Consider the following 21,909-nt stretch of genomic DNA (forward strand, 5'->3'; position numbering starts at 1 on the left):
TCTCGCCAGGATTCGAACCTCTCGAGTACGCCGAGAGTGTTGACCACGGACTAAGAAGGCTGGAGAAGGCTAGAGAAGTACCTTATAAACTTGCCCCAAATATGCATAGTTTTTTCCTCGAATCAGGAGAGAAACCTAATAAATAAAAGTGAAGTTTTAATTTACATCTAAAAAATAAAACTTATTTCGTCACGTATAAAGGGTTAAAGAGTAAAGAAATCAGCTCATTGAATAATCCTTTTCTTAAGGCGAAGAATGCATAATGATTGCTAACAAATAATTCTTATTAGAAAGAATTTTCTTTAAAACTGCTATCATTTTTGAATATTTTAAAATATAATGTACACAAACTACTGCTGAAATCAAACACGTTTTGAAAGAGAAAACAAGTCAAAAATTAATATGATCTTATATCTCACATTAGCATTTCTTTAAATAGATACGTATGTTTTTATGTTGAAACGCAAGTTAAAGATTTTGTTCTGATTCAATTAAACTCGAATAATTTTTTTATTCTCGTTGAAAACCTCATCAATTATTCAATCGCTTCGAAAATTCATCATTCAAATGCAAAAATTTAATCTTTCGTCGGCGACCAATTTACAGGGCCATTACAAAAAAATAATGGATTCCGTCACGGAAAATGTTTATTTCGTCGTCCATGTTAATGGTGCACTATGTTCAAGAATCATTAGAATGTTCATAGTCTGTGCCCTTTTACAAGGAAATAATAACTTGGAGGGTGTAATACTTTGTCTTATGCATAAGCAATTCAAGCAGATAAAAAGAAGCAGCTCAAACCACTGCTGCTGCGCTTATTGATTTCTCATAAAATATCCGAATGCACTACACTGCGATATCTATCTATGATTCGGTTTCTGAGAAAAATAAGCCGAAAATGTATAACTTATTGGACAAAAGATCATTTTATTGGACAAGAAAATAACCTCAAATGTCAGTATACTGGTAAAGAATCGATACTAAATAAAGCAGTATAACTTCCATTTATCTGAATGTGTAGAAATTCCCTATTGAACGACGACCTCACGCAAATTCTTTATATTCTGCCCTGCCTGTTTTTGACAGCTAGAAGGAACTGTTTTTGCGAATTTGTTTAGTGGTTTGTTTCGAGAATTATTTGGAAAGTTATAAATGTAGCAAATAGTATTTGGATCGAATCTTTGTTTTAGCCAAAGCCAAGAGAAAAAAAAATAGATGCACGCCAGCAATGAGAAAAAGGAAGAATGTGCAATTTTTTTTTATTTTTTTATGATCATAACTTAAGAAATAATCATTTAAATAATGATGAGACTAATGAGTTACTGTCGTTCCTTTTTAAAATTTTGGGATTTCAGCATCCCGAAATCTCACAAGCACGATTTAATCATAGTGTTTGTGAAATTTAATGGAAATATTGATTCATATTGACTATATTTTAAATCAAACTAACTAAGAATTTGTGTCTAATGAGAGAATTGGCTTTGTTTGGACGTAATTATGGAAAATTTTTCAGTATTCCCATTATAAATAGAAAAAAAAACATAAAAACTCCATGCAGCTGCCCACCAAGTCTTAAGAAATCGAATCGAGTAAATTATCATTATTTTAGAGTTTTAACTAATTTGTCACCTTTGGGGCATATTGTAACGGAGATTATAGAACTCACGTAAAACTCATAATTATTTAAGAACTTCAAACACGTACATCAGAAGCATTACATGTAAAGTAAATATAGATTTGTGAAATATTTTGTAATGTAAAAATGCATCAATTTTGTTCCTTAGACATTTGTTATATTATTTAAAGACAACAATTCATTTTTATTCTTTTTTGAGAAAAAGATCTCTTTATGAAGATGTAGTTTTTAAAACCCCTATGTAAAATAAAAGCAGTCTTCTACTACAGGATGTAATCATGTCATATTTCCTTTTAAGTCTATCCTATAATAAGGAAAGATAAATATGCAGAATGAGAATACAAATTGAGGGAATTATAGATCAATTATACTTCTACTGAAATATGGATATAGACGCACTGCAAAAAAGTTGGAGACATAGGAATATATAGTAACGCTTAATCTGAAAGTATTTTCATGAATGAAAGAAAAATGTTCCATTTAGCCAAAGGAAAATATAGCTAAAATTAAGAAGCTTTCAAAAGAGTACCATTTTAATTAAAAGTAATAAAATTTCGAGATTTGAAGTTCCCAAATATATACTCTTTGAATTATTATTAGGAAGTAAAATATTATTTTCAAGCTAATAATGTAAAAAAGTGGTACGTTTTGTAGCTGTGACCGTATTTCAGTCATAATATTAAAATGAATGGGAAGTCTGCATGCAAAGAAATACAGAATGATGTCGAGGAATTTTAATTATAATATTTTATCAGAACATCTAATAATAATAATAATTAAGCTAATAAAACTGTAGAGACGTTAGGATTTTTTTTTTTTTTTTGAATCAGGAGTCATAAAAAATAAGCAATGCTCTCGCCAAGGCTCGGACCTCGGACCTCTCGAATACGAGCCGAGTGTGCTGACCATTACACCACAAATGCATGCTAAGAAGGCGGGAGAAATACCTTATACACTGTCCTTTTTAAAGGGCGATTGGGGGTTAGGGTACCCATTTGCCAAATCCTTGTGGTGGAGAATCATCATCCACCACCTTTTTTAGTTTGGTGCCAATGTAGAGACATTAGTAGTATTTAGGTATTTAGGTTATTTCGAAGCAGGAGACATGAAAAATGAGCAGTGCCCTCACCGGGACTCGAGCTTCGGGAATACACGCCCAGTATGCTGACTATTATCCCACGAAGACATGCTAAGAAGGCGGGAGAAATACCTTGTAAAATAAATAAATAAAAATTAAGTCATTAAATACCTTTAATGCTACCGATAGGAAACAAACTAATATGCGAATCTTAAAAAATAACAACGAATTCGTTAAAAAATGCTAGTTGATAATTTGTACCCTTCCTTTCCTTTATATCAAAATATAAACTACTGAAGTGTAATTGTCAAGCTACCTTAAAGAAAATGTACATATTTCAAGAATATAAAGTAGAAATTTGAAAACATTATTAATATTAGGGTAGTAATAGGCATGGAAAATTATCAGTTTGACGGAAAAAATTTTAAAACAAAAATTGGATAGATGATAAGCGCTGTAAATTAAAACTATCTAGACTTCACCTGAACAATATATTAAACATGCTGGGAAGAGGCATTACTCATTTTTCAAATCTTATAAATACTTTTAGCTTAATCTTTAGAGGACAAACATAATTTATTTTAGCCAGTAGTCTTATGAATATTCTGTTTCCTGCGTGGTTTCTTGCATAACTGTGAAGTCAGATAAGAAAAATGAATAATGACAGCAAGATACTCTGCTTGTTTGAGCGGGAAGATACCTCTAGCTGTACACAGAAAAGAGGAGATGAAACCATTATCAAGGCAGCATTAATAATAAAATAAATCACTCCAAAATTAAAAATAAGATAAAAATTATAACTCCTCATAAGGTGTGTAGGAGACTAGAACGTGATTGGCTATTTTAGATAGAAATTTAAAAAAATCTAACCATTCTTAACATTCGCTGTTGGTCATCCGAATAAAGTTGCAGCATAAAATGAAATATAAGCTTGATATATGCTTCGAAGTCAGTACTGCAGTACTCAGTTGGAGTAGTGAGTGGTCAGATATTATTCTCGATTCTAACATTTTTTGCAAATTATAAAAACATGCTATTAATCATTGGTTATACTAATGCTTCAAAAACAAAAGCAAATTTTACTCACCAAATTGCTAATTCTTTGGGTACAAAAATATGTTATACATAATCTGATAGGAAAGAAAATGAAGTTTGTATCAGTGTTTAAGTAATTTTAATTTAACTCCTAAATTTAATTGATTTATATTTTGGTAGGTCGACGTGCACAAAATGGCTATGTATTCTACTCTGAGTCTTCCACAAAGCTAGATTTGGCCACAGATTTTTTTTTTACTCTGTAAGTTCCCTAAACTGTGTATACCTACCGTAATGAAAGCAATTTTTCTGAGCGCTAATTTTTGTAGTAGTGCATTCAATCATTGCGGTCCCGCTAGAACTCTGAGGCACAAAATAGTCTAGGTTTTTCGAGTGCATTGATTTACGAGAAGCTGATAGGGAAGATGTTTAGTGTAATAAATGGCTACATGGCTCCGTTCATGACTACATGTTGCAACATAAAAATGGTTTAATTTTATATTTCTCGCATACTTTCCGTTTTAAATCCCTTTTTGTATAAATATAGGTACGTATTATAAGGTACTTCTCCCACTTCCCTAGCGTGCCTTCGTGGTGTAACGGTAGCACGCTGGGCCGGTATTCCAGAGGTCCGTGGTTCGATTCCCGGCGAAGGCGATTGCTAATTTTTCATCTCTCCGGCTTCCAAAAATCCTAATGTCTCTACAGTATAACAAAATTATTAAATTATTAAATTCGCCAGAATATTAGTTAAATAAACACAAATAAATGTATGCACATGCATATGTAAAGCCTTATTATGCTTTCAAAAATAACTGCTCAATATCTCATTTAACAGATTTCTCGAACATAAAAACTTTATGTGGTTTAAACTGAAATTCTACATAGACTGAGCATAATAGGTTTTATAAGTAATGAATAGAATTTTCCCATGTTCCACTTTCCAAGCAATGTAAGATAGCAATCATCAACTTTTTAGTTCTTTCAATTAATTTAATAAATTAACTGAAAATTTGATTTTTATTTTCATTTGATAAATACTACACCAAGTTATAGCAATTTAAATTGTTAATAAAAAAACCTCAAATTTAATAAAAAATCAGAATATTTCCTTAAATAGATCATTTAAATAACAAGAAACGATTGTTTAAATTTTATTTGTAATATTTTTATTTTAAAACGCTAAATCAAACTGAAATCAGGGTTAAGCTATTAAAATTAGACGGATATCTCTGAAATTGCATGTTGGAGACTAGTTGCAAATTGGATTTCCAAATCTTGCTGAAAAGCTTTGATAATCTATTATTTGATAATCTATAATTTATTGGTTCTTAATATATTCATATCAAGCTTTTGTAATTGTAAGCATATCTATTTTTCATTTCAGTAAACATTGTGTTCTGTTAAAGATAAGATATAAAATATTTTATTTTAGTATACGGAACAGATACACAATTTTAGTAAAAATAAGATCAAATAAAATATAGCAGCTGTGGGTCTCGAATTTAAAACTTATTTCGAGATTAGACATGAAAACATGATTACAAAATCTAAGATCAATTCAATGACGATAGAAATAAGCAAATGGCAATTTAATTCATCCTCTCAATCAGACTGCCAAAGAAAACAAGAATTATGACTACTCATCCAATGTTATAAAATTTATATATATATATATATATATATATATATATATATATATATATGTCCAAAGTTTCTTTCTTTGAAATATCAAAAGAAGCCAAACTCCTTAGAAACCATTGCAGAGATTAAACTTACATATCTGTATTGCCTTCGAAGAAATTCAAAGTAATTTCACATGAAGTTTTCTATGAATATTTATCTGCATCTTAAACCTCAGATCGAAAGTGTAATAGAAATCAGGAGTATGTTGTTTGTTAATAAAACACATATGAGATAGGAAATTCTTGATTTATCCTTTTAGTCGTAATAATGACTTTTAAACGAACTGTTAATACATTTTAAGAGGTTGATAAATAAAAAAGGTGCAATAAAATTAGTAAAAAAATGAGAAAGGTTGTTTTTCGTTAAATGTAACTCTGGTACTTATACACTTTTGGCGAATTAACACTATTCTTCATTTAAAAGTGTTTTGTTCTCGAACTCTGCAAATATTTTTTGTGTATTTCTTAAAGATTTCACACTGATGAGCCCAAATATGAGATTACCTTTCATTATAATGTAATATTTTAGCGTAATTAAACTAATTTTCTCTAAGAAATTGCCTTGGGAACCATATCCTTTATATACATATATTTAACGTGCAAATGCTGAATAATGCGTTGGGGAATTCGTTGTTGAATAAATTCCACAGGATGTTTTGAATTTCGATTTTACTAAAAATAATTTAAGAATATTAATTTTCATTAACAGTATAATAGTAAAGTTCCTAAATGATAATAATAAAGATTTTTTTCCTCTACTTCATTTTCCATTAAGTATTCCCATGGCACATTTTTTCATCCAAGAATACTGCATCCATGCTGCTTTTTATCATAAAGACAGTTTTTCGTGATATAATTATTACCTTTTGTTTAACTAGTTATTTAGCTAAACCATTTTTTTAATGTTGAAATGCTATTTGCAGCCCCGTCTGCAGTGGCGCAGCCTATCAGCAGAAAGATTGGTGATATTTGTATCGACTTTGTAAGTACTTTTGAAATAAAGTTAAAAAACAAACCTGTGATTAATTTCTTTCATTTTTAAAGCATAATCTATAAGGATACTAAAATAAAATTTCTTCAGTTTAAAAAGTAAAACTATATTTAAACTTAGTTTGAATGAGTCCATGAGTCTCTGTTTTTCCGAATTATACGACAACTTAAATTCAGGCTCACAATTAATAAAAATTCGTTTTATTGCTTATTATGGGCATTGTATTTCATAGTGCTAATATAAGTAATAATAATATCAGACTTTTAATTAGCCTATGATAAAAAATTTTATTTCCCTAATTTTTTTAATGTTTTTCTCAGAATGCCATTTTTCTATAAATATTTATTTCTGAAGATGATGCAGCATTTCTAAGGCCAATCCCAGAGGAATTGAGGCAGAATCTATAAGTTTCAGAAGGATTATTTTGCTGCAGATAAGTTAATAATCGAGATTATAAACCTAAACCGTTTATTTCAAGGCATTTTATTTAAATATTCAACTGACTGTCAAATAAGTATTTTTAATATATATGTTACGGTGAAACACCGAAATCTGGAGAATGTCAACTTTCACCGGTGAATGTCAACATTCACATAGTCTCTTGGTGTATGTCCGAAATATTTTCTAAATACTCTTATTTCTGACTTACACCGGTCAATGTCGACATTCACCATGTACTAATGGTGAATGTTGAACACATAACAATATTATATTTTCTTCTCCGTAATTCAGTTGCGAATAAACGCACTTGAAACTTGAAATAAGAACTTAAGAACATGAGAACCTAAAACACACAATACATTCAAAATGAGAAAGGAAAATAATAGAAGTTAAAAACTTACTTAATTATACAGTACGTTCTAAATGAGAAAATAAAATAACAGTAATAAAAACTTACTAAATTATGTCATTCAAATCTTATTTATTGCAACAACTTAAACTATTATGGCACTTTATGACCTCTCTTTTCGACTTTCACCACAGCATATCTGTGATTGTCGACATACACCGGTGAGGGTCCGAATATACAAGAATGATATTCGGTCTTTCACCGACGTATTTGGTGAATGTTGATATTCTCCGGTGAAAGTCGACATTCTTCAATTTCGGTCTTTCACGGTAACATATATACTTTTGTTCGGAATTCATCTTTATTTTCTTATGCCCATATCTAAAGTTTAACTATTTTTATGACCACATCCATCTTTTCAACACATTTAGCAAAGAATAAGAATTTTACTTAGTCCTAATTAAATGAAATTCTTAGAACTCAGAAAAGTTTCGATGCCTTAAAGCTGAAAAGCGTTACTAAATCGCATATATTATTACTAACTACTATTTAAAATGCAGTGATCTCGCTCGCTGAAATTAAAGACCTATACTTAGTGATAGGGCTATGGAGATATTTTTGGTCCTGTTGGCCACGATGCGAGACTTCGCAACGAAATTCCTACAGTTCAGTTCAAGACCACAAAACCTCAGAGGCTGAAAAATAGTTTTGACAAAATGCAGCAACAAAATGAACATTGACGAATGACGAATAGTTTCAACTGATGGTACTGAAAGCTGAGGAAAAGAGCAAATAAAAATATTAAATTTGTAAAAGTATATGAACGAAGGAAATAAAAACTAACACTGAAAAGACCTATCTCATTCTTCTCATTAGGCAAATTTCCTCTTTATTTAATATGGAAACTAGGTTTCGTAATGTTGTCCAGTTTTTGGAATTTTGATAGAGTTTTGCATTATGCTAAGTTACAAAGCATAATCATAACAAACTTTGAAGACTAGAGTGCAGTGGAAACCTATAATATCACATCATTAATGACGAGTATTTTTCAACTTATTAATCTTTTGACTAGACTCCTAGAAACCTTATACTGCTTATTATTATCTCGAGTTTTAAAACAAATACTACGCTATATTTTAACGTAGTATTTGTTAAATACTAAATATTAGAGTAGTATTTGTTATAGCATTAAATAACGCCTGTATTTTATCATTTCCTTTATATAAAATAAAGTGGTAAACTAACTTAACTAACTTAACTAACTTAAACTAACTTCATACAACCCAAAGCTTTCAGTGCTGCTCTAGGATCAGTTAACTTTCTAAGCTTAAACGATCCGAAATCTTATAGCATAATTATAGTTAAAATACAAATTTCATATTCCGCAGAACCAAGCCAAATTTAAAGATCCTCTTTCCTTTTGAAACTTTATGCTAAGATCGATATGCCCATTTCTTGAGTAGAGAAAAAAGGAGTTCATCAATTATTTTGGCTTAAAGGATATCTCACTTCCTTACGTTTTAAAAAACAAAACAACTGAATTTGCTCCGTGGTTTTAGAAACAATTTAATGAAAAATGCTTATATATAAGTTTCTTGTCTTAATTTTCATGTTTATTTCGACTTACGTTAGCATAATTTACAAAAATATCATCTAGGTTCCATTTTATTCTATAAAAAACTATGCTTTTACAATAGCTTTTATGGTACCACTAGTGGCCGAGGGGTGAAGACAGCTGAATGTCGGTAGCCGGCGCAAACGGGCTTTTTGCATTTTGGTTTTCGTGGTTTTTTTCAGCATGTTCATGTGAATATGAGCAAAATTCTGTCATTAAATCCTCCGTGAAGGTATCCTTCTCCTTAAGCCAATAGCCTCCGTAAGCTTTGAAATACTCAAATAACCTAACTTAACCTAATAGTTTTATCCTAATAGCTTTTATAATTTTAAAATTATTAACAAAGATATTGAAATGTCATTCCGGAAATTTTATATTCATCTGGCAAAATTAAATAGTTTTCTGAAAGGGAGGGAGAAAATACCTTATATACTCCCCCTTTTAAAGGGCGACTGGGGATTAGGAGACCCAGTCGCCAAATCCTTGTGGTGATGAATTATCGTCCACTCCCTCCTAGTTCGGGCGTCACTTGTAGAGTCATTAGGTTATTTTGAACTCTACCCTGGGCGCTTCGAGTATGCTTCTAATTACTCTACGAAGACATTCGGAAAGGAGGGATAAAACACCTTATAATCTAATTAGCGCCATTTCGATATTTAATTTGATTTATTTCTATTTAATCAACTAATTTTCTTGATGTTTTCGTAAAGTATATAAAATCTTATGTTTGCATTAATATTCGTTGTATAATTATTGTTTTGTAGTTTATAAATAAAATAATCTAACAGTAAATAATTATTTTTTACAATAATTCCATTTAATGTATTATATTATTTTTAATATTATACTATATTATTGATTTATATTAGATTATTTTCAATATACGTATTTACATATGTATGTGTGTGTGTGTGGATAAGATAAAAAATACGTAAATCAAAATTATAATTTAAATACCCATAGTCTTTAATTCACCCTCTCTATTCTAAAAGTCTAATAACTTTTCTGAGCTGCGTCATTTCTAGATCAGTCGTCCCATATGACTTGCGTAACGCTCATGAAATAGCTGATTCGCAGCCTAAACTCAAAATATTGAGAAATGAAAACCTTTCTAACCTATACCGAAACCTTCTCTTCGTGAGCTTCCATATTGGATAGCTGCGAACTTTAGCTCTCTTGCAAGAAACACGCTATTTCGCTCGCTGACGTGTCGCTTAACTTCTGCTAGCTATTGTCCATGGTTCTAAAAATATAATCTAATTAAAATTGGGGGTGTATAGTGCACCCACAGTGAGGATGTGCAACGAAAAGGAATACGTGTCCTAAGAATTAGTTATTAAGAAATAAAATTATATGTGGAATTTATGGCTACGTCTGTCATTGAGTATCATCTTTTTAATTACGATTTCCGACATTTTTCATCACGCTGAGAACGCTTTGTCGGCAAGCTATAGTGAAGAATTCCGTAGCCTTTGAAGGCAACCTGTACGCAATTCCTTATTCTTCTCATACTGTGTGGTGTATGTGCGTACTAGAAAAAAAATTATGCACTGTAAAGATGGGTAATATTTGTTATTTCCTCTTCATCTGTTATGTTATTAATTAAAAGTTTCTTTGCTTTATTGCATCTTATTTTCTTATATGTAGTTTTTGTCAGTTATCTTTTTGGTTAGTTAATTTCTAGTTTCCAGTCTGTTAGTCCGGTGGTGCGATTTAATATATTAGGCTGAGATTCCGCCCCTAAATGAACTGCATTGAATTTGAATCTTTTTTTTCTACTATGTAAAATGCAAATACGAGCCAATTTCTCTAACGAAATCATCCTCGAAAGCATCTTTCTAAAGTAGATTTCCCTTCAACGCTTAGCTATAATTAATCATACGAACATTTCCTTATTTAAAAAAATACACTGATATATTTCCGTGGCTTTAAGTTTGAAAACATAGCTTTAAACCTGATTTATAAAAACATTCGCCGTACTTGGTTTAAAAGCAACATAACTATTGCCAATTTTGCATTGTTTTCTTTATCTGTGACACGAGGTTTGATCTAGTTTCCTTTAAAAAATCATCCGCTAATTTAGCCCTATGCAGATAAACGTTTTTCTGGGTTTTTGTGATTGATTAAAGAAACAAACATTGTATTTTTTAGAATATTTAGTACAGACAGCAGCAAGAAAACAAATGAAATTATCATAAAACAGCATAAAGTCTCCACCTTCTTAAAGGTTACTTTCAGTTATCACGTCTTGTCCATTGATTGAAAACAGGATTACAGTCGTTTCCGGTAAGTGTAATCTTTCATTGACGAGTATGATGGAATTTTCCTTCTCATTTTATTTCCCCTTTCCTTTTTTTTTTTTTTTTTTTGTTCTTGAAAAAGGAAGGAAACGAACGAAAGACAAAGCAAAATGTAGGCTAGTAACTCAAAAAATAATAAATTCGCAAGAATAAGATAAATCATAGCTATTTAAATATAGATAAGCTTAGATACATGTAACCTCTTCCTTTAATTCTTAAATTAACGTCCATCTTGTGGAAAAACTATAAATAAAAGGGAGGGCATTTCTTTATATCCATTCTACTGGGCCGATTGACGAAAATGAACTTGTCTCGAAAGCGCGACTTATTATGTACATTAGATTCATACATAGCATTTAGGTATTTTTACACAAAATCGGATATTTTCTGAAACAACATACCTATTTTTTCGATATTTCGATGCTAAGACTCACATTATGCCAAAGTGCCATGATTTGTAAAAATCGCAGTTTTTAAAAAATTGGTTCTAGAAATTTTAGCTCCTCAATGTTAACTGAATATGGTATATGCTTATGAATCTCTTTTTTTTTTTATTAAACTTACTAGATTCTTTCTTTCACAGTTTGAAATTTAGGTTCAATCCAAATAAAGGTCACAGCTATTTTCTCATTTGTTTTTAAAATTTGTTTTTTTAGTAATTTTTATAAATGTTTGGAAAAAAATTTGAATCATAACCTATAAAAGTTTTGCCATCATTTTAAAGTAGTTGTATTTCTAGGCATACCTGCAGAAAATTAGAATTTTATGTAAAATTCTCGAAGATATGCTTGAATTTATATATTAGAGCGTTTTGAAATTTGGCATATTTGTTATAAGCGATAATAATGCCAAATATTATTTACGTACTTTGTTAAAATTATTTGAAAGATTGAACGATGCACTTTTTATTCCGCTCATGCACAGAGAAAGGGGAAAAAACCGGTTACTATAAATTAAGAATTTCGCCAAGTGGCGCAAACTAAAAAAAAAAGTACTCCAAAACAAATTTTAAAATTTCTCGGTAAGTTTTTCAACAAACCTTACAAAACTTATTATTTGGGCATAATTTCATTATTAGAATCGAAATACAGAAAAAACATCGTTATGCCGTTTCAGAAAATTCCTATTTTCTGTCAGAATACCTATATTAGAAAGATAGGCTATGCATAAATCTAATATATATTTTAAGTCGCGCTTTCGAGAGATGAAAAACTCAAGTTAAATTTCTTCAATCTACTCAGTAGAAAAGGAAATACAGAACTGCACCATCTTTTTTTTTTCTTTCGGGGAGGACCACCAGCGGCCGAGCGGTAAAGACGCTGGACACTGGTAGTTCGAATCCCGCGAACGGGCTGGCTGCATGGGCGTTTTCGGGGTTTCCCCATGTGTAAGGTGTATACGAGCCAGTATTCCTTAGAAATTCCACCACGAAGGCATCCCTCCCTTTAGGCAGATAGCTTTCATGTGCTTTGTCATAATTATATAATCCAATCTTTCGGGGGGGGTGACAAAGTATATTTCTTCGATTTAATTTTTTTTGCCTACGATTGCGATTATGCGAAAATATAACAATTATGTATCAATTCCATTATGTACCATTTCGGGAACTGAAAATGAATATTTATTTTGCATGTATTTTTACTTACAATAGTTCCAACCCTGATTAATTCTATTTTCGGCGAATATCGTAGCAATATGCTATTTTGAAGCGAGGATAATCTTTAGTAAAGTAATTCTGATTATCCGACATATGCAAGCATCGCGATTTATTGGAAGAACTGATAATAATAGCATGCTGCAAATCTTGCTAAAAAAATATTTTAATTTTCTTTCAAATTATCTCATAACTACTTATCACTGCAAAAAAGTGTATCATTTAAAATCAACAATCTTTCAGCAATATTTTGATGACAACAGAATTATTAAAAGAAAATCGCTGTTTGAGACGTTGTTCAGTTTTATAGTTATACTAATACGCATTTCATGAAATAAATGTACATTTGAGAGGATCAAAATTAAAAGAAATAATAAAATTCATACAGGGGCATTTTATGCAGTATTCATATGAAAGTGCAAAATTGTAAGTAAAGCAGAGATCAAATTTTAAATAGTGCTGTCTAGTGATTTCAATCAGAAAAATAATTTAAATGATGCAAATCAGCTTTGCTAATTTAATTTAAATCTGTAATTTTTGAGAAATTCGTAAGTACTCCAAGAAACAAAGAATAATTTCCGCAGTATCAATGTTTCATGTAGTACATTGCAGAAAACTGAAATGGATCAAATATAGAAATTATATTACATATTTTAGTTGTCACAGGCCAATACTTTTTGAAGCTAATTCTCAGTTACAAATGTTTAGATAAGAAACTTAAAATATCATGCATTATTAATTTAGAAGTCAAACAGCAAAAATCAGCGTTATATTTTCAAATTTTCACAGAACTAGTTTTGGTGGTTTTACCGAACCATCATCCTCAGCTGCAAAAGAGAAATAAAAATTTGCAGCTGAGGATGATGGTTCGGTAAAACCATCGAAACTAGTCCTGTGAAAATTTGAAACATATAACGCTGATTTTTGTTGTTTAACATCTAAATTAATATTTGCTCGGTGTGTTATTGTATCTTAATCATGTTATTAGTTTAAATAAAAGACCTTAACTACGCCGTTGTATTTCTTTTGCATGATAAGTACCTGCGTAATTGTTATGTGTCGGTGTTACAATGTTTTTAGGGCTTGTTTAACAATTGTAAATAAAACTCAATAGGCGTTAATACGCAAACAGATATTTAAGGATGCATAAAGTAAAAAAAAATGTGCGAAGTGATTTTACATTTATTCAGATATAGCGTGATCTCTCCAATGGAAGTGGAAATGAAATATTCATGCATATAAAACTCCAAGAGGCAGAACAAGCAAAAACAGGTTGAAATTGCCTCTTACGGAGAATATGAGCTTTAGGGAAAAAAACGAAACTTCTTTCCGCAAAGGAGACTTATTCCTACATGTATGTGGGTGTTTTTCGTGCTTCTGAACCCCTGGCTTTAGTAATGTGAAGTCCCTTGAGCTTAAGTGCGTTTGCTGAATTCCAAAGTACGGCTTTACGCAGCAGCTACTAAATATACCTTTACTTCATCACGAACACATTTTACTTCTTGCAATTAGTCTATGGACTTTTAATTACTCGTATTTATATGTTCGAAGACATACGTAAAAATAATACTGTTCCTCGCATCCAAAAACAGGATGTATAAATAGATTTGTAAGACGAAATGGTCAAATAAAAATGTACGAGTTGCAGAGGAAACGGTTCTGTAATTTCACGAATGTGAGGATTTAGAAGGAACTGGATTAAAATTTTATGTACATTAGCCAGCTTTATTGCATCTTTCATCATAGGCTATGTTATTTCATAAGACCATAATATAATTTCATAATAAGTAAGTTAATTTTATACTTTTAACATAATTTTTAGGATAATGAGCTATTAATATAGGTGACTTAAAAATTGTGACAAATAATGTTAATTATAATAAGCCAGCTTCATTCAATTATAAAAAAGCAGTGAAGAATTTTTTTAAGAATTTCCGGTTGTAACAAAGTTAATTTACATAACTGAAATGATATAATTGTTCATCACATTATTTTTCACAATTTCTCCTAGAAATTAAAAATATTCTTCGGAGTTAGGTGTAGAAAGAAAGAAAAAACTCCAATGTTGAGAGACATTTTCATAAACTAATACGCAATAAACGTAATTAGATTAGAAAATGTTATTTTTACGACCCTTAGCGCTACCAATAAATAAGCTCAAAATTTGTTTTTTCTAAAGGTTGAGAATTTTTCCATAATAAATTACTCGCTTTACCTTATCTTACATATCTCTATCAAACTCTCCATAAAGTGTAAAGATTTGCATATTTTTTACATAAACACTAATGCTCGTATTTGCAATTAAATTATTCGTGTATTCGCATAGTATTTCTTCCTTTATAGTCTGATTATTTTATTCTTGCTATGAAATGCATTTGCATAAATTTTTTGGGAAAAATGACTTTAATATCGTAGCTATTATTTTTTCATGTTTGATCATAATAATTTAGATAATAAAACTTATTAGTATGTATTAAATTTTGCGAGCTATTTCGAGTCAGTTGCTGTATAATGAGTATTTTAAAGGCCTTATATTTAAAGTGAAAATATCTCTAAGTTATAATAGGTGTTTTGTTCCTCAGGGGAGAAAATATTTATATTCGAATAAAAGCTTCATAGCTAATAGCTATATTCTAATATTTAGAAGTTTTTCTGTGTACTTGATTCCTATTTTAGTGTCTAATTCTTTAAAGGTCCACAAAAAAATAAAATAATTCTTCTATTACCACTAAACGTTTCTGCTCTAAAATAATCTGATATTCCTTTATTTCTAGCTATACACAAATGAAAGCAAAATGCTTTAGTTTTCGTATTTGCGCATATTTTAGGAAATACCAAAAAAATTTTTATCAAGAATGGGAGATGTCTTAAATTCAACCATCGGAAAATAAGAGCATCTGATTACATTTTAATTCAACTTTTATTAGCAGTTTTAATTAAATATTGAAAAAAGTTGGAACTGTTTTGAATAATAATTTGAAATTGTTATTTTTTTTTTCAAAATTCCTTAACATATATTAGTTTAGATTATAAAATTAGATCAAATTAATCTAATTTGGCCACGTTGAAAAACTTATGACACATGCCTGATCTTACTGCAATATAAACAGCTGAAGTGTAAAAAACTGTCAGGTCTGACACCTTATTTCTGATAAAAAAAATAAATAAATTTATGAAATTTATACTTTCTTCTCATAGTAAACTAAAACTTTAGAGCGATACTAGTAAAATGGTTGTACTATTAATCCATGCAGCTTCAGTATATACGTATTTCATTTTTTCTTTTCGCTGTTATAATTATACCAAAGGGGCTTTGTTCCCGAGTGACTATTGTTTTCGTTTTACGATTTTGCCTCGAATCACTCTCAGTGTCCGTTTCACTTTTCAAACTGTTGTCACCAAATATTATCGCCCTGTATTATATTTCAAGAAATTAAATAATGAATAATATGCATAAATGTATGTATGTAAAACAACGGTACCGAGAGCCCTCAAATTTTGAATGACGTAATCCTACTGCGAATATGGGCATCTTTAAGCCCAAATTTGAAATTTGGAATTTGTTTTATTATCGATTTCATATTTTGTAAAACTTTAACGAATTTTTGATTAACAAATCCAAGGATTTCAAAGCGAGCAAAGGCAACGCTGTACAGAAAAAACATTTTTATCCCAGCGCGTGAGACTGTGTATGGGAAATTCTAAAGATATGCTCAATTTAAAATTATTTAATCTGATTTGATCTTTATTTAATCAATTTAAATTTATTAATCTGAAACCTTTCAGATTTTCTTTTTAATCCAAAGATGCTTTGTTCTTGAGGTACTATTTTTTTTTATTATTATTATTTTCTAGGAATTTTATTAATTGAAATGAATTACGTATTTATGGTTTCATACATACACCATGACAAAAGTTTCGAATTTGTTGCATACCAGTGATAAACATAAATGAACTCTATAATACTGAATTAAGAGTTATTTATATTCTGATTCTGCAAAATTATTAAGTTAAATGTATTTTTATGCTGCAGCCTACATCGATTATGGAATAAATACGCTGTGTTCTCCTTTTAATACTTTACCAGTTGCTTTTCATTTGCATATAATCACATAAAACCCGATTAAGAATTAATCTGATCTCAAAGCCTAGCATCTTAAGTTACGCTGAAATGAGAAATTTGGGGAGTATTTGCCTAATTTTAACCCAAAGTTGTCAAATTTCAGATTTCATGCAGGATTAAATAGTACGGCATTAATATGTATTAACTATTAAACTACGGTAAAATTAACTATTAGTTAAAATGTATCTTTCAAAATAAGAATTAGTTAATAATGCTAAATTTTTAAATGATAAAATTTTTAATTAGTGTTCATAAGCCATTCACGGCCTCTTTTCAGAAAATTAAAGAAAGCTACTGGCCATTGCTTAAATTTAAACCCAATCCCGATCTTCTATCAAATGGCATTACACGACTTCATCATAAAATAAAATCAGTGACTTCAAAACACTAGCCATCTCAACTTAAAAGAAAGAAAACATGTATTCGCATGTATTCTATTGTTCTATTTGGCGTCAAAAATATAAAATCATTCAAGTGAACCCTATTATATTCCTTTACGGGTATTTTCCTATTTCTAGTTACTATACTTTAAAACGATATCTTTCAATACTGTTTTGTTAGATGCTTTATTTTCTTGGGACGCAATCTGAATGTTAACTAGAAAATTAACATAACTTCTGATCTTTAATTTAGCTAACTAAAATTGTGTTTTAATTAATGAAACCAGTTTCTAAATGGTCATATATTTCTTAAAAACCTCACTTTGCTTTGAAAAGAAGTAGGAATCTTTGAAACATGAAACTATTAGAAGAATATCTTTACATATACAGACATACATCGTTTCAGTTGCGAAAGGTGAAGAAAGCATTGAGGATACAAACTCAAAGAGAAGCGCTAATACGCATTAAACTACTGTTTATTTTTGAGTAATTAGCGAAATCCTCGTTAATCACAACTTTGGAACTGAATATTAAATTAGCTCGTAGCGTTTGCTGAAAGCAGTGTCTTGGATAACGTAGGATAGTTTTATGTGCTCAGGTCAGTTAGTAAACAAAACTGAGTAGGAACAATTATTTCGATGCTACGAATAAATTCGCTTGTCTTGAATGTTTAAAGTTTTGAGCATGTGTGAATCTAAGCAGCGCCACTGCAATCTTTAATACAATAAAACAGTCTAAATTATCTAATACAGTTTGAATGAACTTGTCTGCATTAGCTATAAATTCTATTTCTCAAAAGTCGGAGAAACTGGTAGGGGTAATTTTTATTTGCTGGAAAAGCACAAGGTATTCTGATTATTTCTGGTAGCACTACAAATGTTGAATAAGGTGCATTGTACTTTATATTCTCAGTACATACCGGCACTTGTACGTGATAGATTCAATAAACGGCATGATTCAAGAAAAGTGAACTTAACAGCTATTGTAAGAAAATGTGATACATATACAATAAAGTGGTTTTAATGTAAAACTGTAAATATTATTAGTATTATTATTATTGTAAATTTATTATATTATATACTAAAACGATAAGCTCACATAATTGTGCTCAATTTAGAATCCTTTAGAAGCAATAGATGCAGAATATTTGCAAATGCATAATATTTTGAGGTAAAGAAACACTTAAGAACACTGCTTAGTTAAGCAGAAAATTTCTTCGTCAGGTTAGTAGTAGATAAAGGGAATAACAGACCTTGGATTCCGTCCCCCTCGTATGAACTTTGTCAAAACTGGAATGGAGAAGAGCAAAGTCGTTCTATAACCACACGAGCCCAAGACATCGTAACAGTTACGAGAACTATCTCCTGATCATAGGGATAAACGTAGCAATGACACGTGGGAAGATGTATCTGAATTAGTACAGCCAATCAATGACTGATAAGTCTTTTTAAGTTATTAGCTTGTACAGACATTAGGTATTTTGGAAGCAGGAGATGTGAAAAGTGCGCAACGCCCTCGCCAGGAATCGAACCACGAACCTCTGCAATACTCGCCCAGCGGGCTGACCACTACACTGCGAAGGCATGCTTAAAAGGCGGGAAAAATACCTTATATACTCCCCCTTTTAAAAGGCGACTGGGGTTTTTAGGGGACCTAAGAACCAAATCCTGGGTGTGGAGAATCATCATCCAGCACCCTTTTAGTTCGAGCGCCATCGTAGAGACATTAGCTATTTTGGAAGCAGGAGATGTGAAAAATGAGCAACGCCCTCGCCGGGAATCAAACCACGGACCTCTGGAATACGCGTCCAGCGTGCTAACCACTACACTACGAAGGCATGCCAAGAAGGCAGGAGAAATAACTCATAAGCTTAGAAAAATAAAGAATGTCAAGAATGTTTAAGAAACTTAATCTAGAGACAAAATTGAGAGATAGGCTTCCCATCGATATTTACTGGCTAATTTGTGCTCTTGTATGTTTTAATTAATTTTAATTGCATTTCTTACTTTAGTTTTTGTCTCTTACAATTAAATCTGAGGAAATGGTGAAGAAACTCTGAAAGATTATGAGAAAATTAAAAATTCATAATTCAAGGGTTCGTTATTCACAGCTCAAGCTGCAGAGGGACGCTGTGAATTTTTAATGACTATAAATATATTAGGTTGAATTTTACTTCGTATTTATTACCAAATGCGTTGGGGTAATAGAACGGGTTTGCAAAATCGACTCAACTACCATAAGAATGTAGAAAAGAGAGAATGTATGCAGATTAGCAAGTTGTGTGAAAATGCGGTAAAGTTTCACTGGCATTAATTAAAGAAGGATGAAAAGGTTAAGAAGTGAAATGTCAACAGAAAATATCAGCATTCGTCCGGAAACCTAATGCAATATCTAACATAAACAAGGCAATCAGTGTTTCGATTAAGGTAGAGGAAAATGTCTCGATTACATCTGATAAGCTTTCTACATTCCAAGATGTCCAAACTGTTATGTCCTGTTTGTACAAAGTTTACGAGAACATTTCTGATCTTCGAAATGACTGTTACCCTTCTAATATACTTTACGTTCTAATGAAGGAAAATTAAATATCTGCATAGCGAAATCGGTTAGCTTAATGAAGACTTTTTTCCTAAATAACGCAACTCAGTTCTATAATAGTGAGACATAAATTTTCCTAATGCGAGAGCATTCCATTTGTAAATGACATTTCAAATTACTTTAGTAAGCTTTTACTTTGAAGAATTATAATAAAAGTGAAATATTTCATTCTGGGATCTACGCAGCTGTCAGGTTATTCGTTACACCTGGACAGAAATTGATGAATTTCATTTTCGAAACCGTAATATCTGATATTTTACTTCAGGTACACCACCAATTCGTTATTTATATGAATTAACATTTGCTCGAATGATAAATAAAGAATCTCGAAATAAATGCATTTTATCCTCACATCTTATGAATCTGTTTAAACACTTACGACATTTCATCTCTGACACCAGTTATAACATACTAAAACATTACAGCTGAAATTCTCTTGATCTTTAATTATAAAGTTATTCACATTTATAAAAGTTATAAAGTTATTTAAATTTATAAAAGTTATTAAGTTATTAAAATTTATAAAAGTTATAAAGTTATAAAGTTATAAAAGTTATAAAGTTATTTAAATGTTAATTTGAAATTTAACGCAATGTACTCTCTTAATACTTATTCTCAGGCTGTTACACAAGTAAACACGAACAACATTACACATTATACATGATTTCGTTTCTTAATAGGATGAAATAATTATTGCAGGCTTTCGAAATCAGAATGAGCTTTAGAAATGCAAGTTTCTGGCACAATCACCAACAGCTGAATACTGCGTTTTTAGATAAATGTGGCATACACTCTTTTGAATAATAAAAAATAGTTCTGTTTTTACACTGCATTAAATTTCAGAATAGAATGAATGTTACCAAAGATACAGATCTTTGTAGAAATTTAACTAATTATAGTAAAGACATTCCGACTTCTTTACGAAACTATTATAGGCGCAACTTAGGATTTGAAAAGTAATTTACTTATGCAAACTTTTACTTTTGCGCAATTTTAGAAATGTTTTATTAAACTAAAAATTTCTTCACAGACTTTAATTTTAACTTACCGCTCGATTTAACGATTAAGGTCAATGGAACATATTTAAGTGATTTGCTACTCATTCAAAAGCATAAACCTAACGTAAAGACAGATACCTTAAATCCTTCGATTTTTAGCGATTTCACTTAATTGAAATCATAGTGACATTGAACATCCTTTCGGCATACTGACGCAGATTATTCGTCGAAAGCAATAGCTTACATTATTTTTATACAACCATTATCTTTATACAACCTTAATTTTCCTCTTTAACAACAAAATTCTTTGACTGACATTAATTAAGTATGGATTTGAATCTATAATCCTTTCAGCTTGCTAAAGCAGATCGAAAGCAATATGTTACAGTATATTTAAACAAATTTAAATTTTTCTTTAACAACAAAATTCTTTGACTGACATTATAATAAGTACAGATCTGAATCTATACAGGATGCTCGATAACGTAGGCTTTATTTCCTTATCGTCAAGTATCCATATTAGTAATGTTAAGTATCCATATTAGTAATGTTAATCCATATTAGTAATGTATCGTTAAGTATCCATATTAGTAATTGCAAAGATTTTTAGAATTAGGAATAAAACTTTGCGAAAGCAGTTTCAGCACTAGAGAAATAAAGTGCTCTATAAATACAAAATTTAACTTTTAATATGATCCCAGAAGAGCAAAACATTCAGTTAATTAGATGCTCTTTGTGTTTTCCTGAGCTGAATAAAATACAGTTCATACCTCTATGAGTAAAATTCACGAAGGTGGAATAGTTAGTTAATGCATTTACTATGAACTAATTTACTAACTTTAGTAAGATAGTACATTTGATGAATTCTATAACTTAGATCACTTTACAGCACATGTCAGTCTAAAACGTAAATCTAATTTTTTTTTTTTTTTTGTTCATTTCAAGGGGAAACTTCAAAAGTCGTTAACTTTGCCAATTTATATGTTCATATTATATCATCTATATGTTCATACATTTAATGAATTT

At 30.5% G+C, this 21,909-nt stretch overlaps 1 protein-coding gene across 4 annotated transcripts in view; it reads left to right on the plus strand.

Annotated features, from left to right (window-relative positions):
* LOC146992999 (xibalbin-1-like) overlaps positions 1-21,909 on the plus strand; it is a 277,189-nt gene that overhangs the window by 165,452 nt on the left and 89,828 nt on the right. Inside the window, exon 2 of one of the 4 annotated variants that reach the window (XM_085808926.1) lies at positions 6,358-6,416. The exons of the other annotated variants lie outside the window; for them this stretch is intronic. The gene's annotated coding sequence lies outside the window, so the exon portion shown is untranslated. The remainder of the gene's footprint in view (positions 1-6,357; positions 6,417-21,909) is intronic. 4 annotated transcript variants of the gene reach the window in all.

This window comes from Stegodyphus dumicola, chromosome X2 (assembly GCF_044657685.1).
Source record: "Stegodyphus dumicola isolate Sdum_Otavi_A_Nest chromosome X2, ASM4465768v1".
NCBI classification, from domain to species: Eukaryota; Metazoa; Arthropoda; class Arachnida; order Araneae; family Eresidae; genus Stegodyphus; species Stegodyphus dumicola.